The sequence below is a fragment of the Callorhinus ursinus genome, unplaced genomic scaffold, assembly GCF_003265705.2.
Source record: "Callorhinus ursinus isolate GAN/ISIS: 27379988/994484 unplaced genomic scaffold, GSC_fseal_2.0 scaffold8, whole genome shotgun sequence".
NCBI lineage: Eukaryota > Metazoa > Chordata > Mammalia > Carnivora > Otariidae > Callorhinus > Callorhinus ursinus.
Window position 1 is genome coordinate 32,176,121 of NW_027397070.1, and position 1,526 is coordinate 32,177,646.

Below are 1,526 nucleotides of genomic sequence, written 5' to 3' on the forward strand. Positions count from 1 at the left end.
GTTGCCCTGAGCCCTCCAGAATCCGGCCTTGGGTTGACATGGCAACCACGGAAAACTTGCTTTATTTTTCATCTGCTAAGGAAGATTAACCACTTGATGATCACCCATGACAACTGTCAAAAGTTCACAGAAGCCGCTCGGCACCGGGAAAAGGAGCCTGCTTTGCTCTATGGCTGCACCCAGACCCTGATGTAGCCTCACACAGACCAGCCTTGAAAGAAGCCTCTTAGGTTTCCCCAAGATCCTGGGGAGTGGGATGGGGTGGGTGGGAAAATTGGAGTAAGGTGGTCAGAGGGTACAAACTTCCAGTTGTAAGATAAATTAAGCGCTAGAGATGTACTGTACCACATGATGACTAGTTACCACCGTTGTGTGGTGTACTTGGAAGCTGCTAAGAGAAGATCCTAAAAGTTCTCATCACAAGGAAAACACATTTTTTGTAACTATGTGAGGAGACAGCTGTTAACTGAGCTTACTGTGGTAATAATCACTTCCCAACACCTGTATTATTCCGTATATATCTCAAACTTACACAGGGCTGCATGTCAACTCCATCTCAATAAAACTGAAAAAAAATTAGAAAGTCATTCCATAGGCATAAAATGCATAAGTTGGTTCTTATGAATAAAAAAGAGAAAAAAAAAACAAGATCCAGAGCTTTGGTTCTCATGTCAACAAATGAGAAACTCTTACTAGTCTTTTCAAAGCGAGAGAGACAATCAGATACTAGATAGTAATTCATACTTAGAGCTCAACCAAAGTAATATAATCACTTAAAGGTATTTGGAGGGTTTTCCCAGATGTTTCATTTAAGTTTTATTAAAGTTATTACTTTGGAACCTCCTATTAAAAGTTACAGAGAATGACCATGTACCCATATACACTATGTAGAAAGTGAAAGTTGCCTACACATTTTTGGCAGCGTGTAAGTTAGTTTCTCTCAGGCTGGCTATGCTGGGATAACATAGGGTCAGTCCTCCAGAAGCCAGGACACGAGACTCCATGATTTCTGGAGAGCCTCAAAAGTGCCATGACCACGGTCAGCTTTAACCACTGTCTTTTCCCTCATCTCAACATCTAATTAACCCCCGAGTCCTTCTGCTTCCCTGCCCTGAATGCCTCTGGGAGCCATCCTCCCCTCCATTCACTCCTGCAGCCTTGGTCCAGGTCCCAGTCACCTCTCACCAACACTGCTGCACCAGCCCATGACTGGTGTCCCTGGCTCTACTTTAACCTTGCCAATCCAGTCTTCCCATGAACTCAGCCCTGACTGCACCACTTCCCAGCATAAGATCTTTCCATGCCTCTAAATGCCCTCAAAATAAAGTCCTAATTCCTTGATATAACCAAGCAGACTCTTTAGGATCAGCCTCATATTTTGCACTGCATGTGTCCCCCCAACCCCAACCCTCACCTCCCTAGTAGACCCAGCAATTTTACTGCTGTTTCCTGGAGGAAATTTCTTTCTTCTTTCTTTTTCTTCCTTCCTTCCTTCCTTCCTTCCTTCCTTCCTTCCTTCCTTCCTT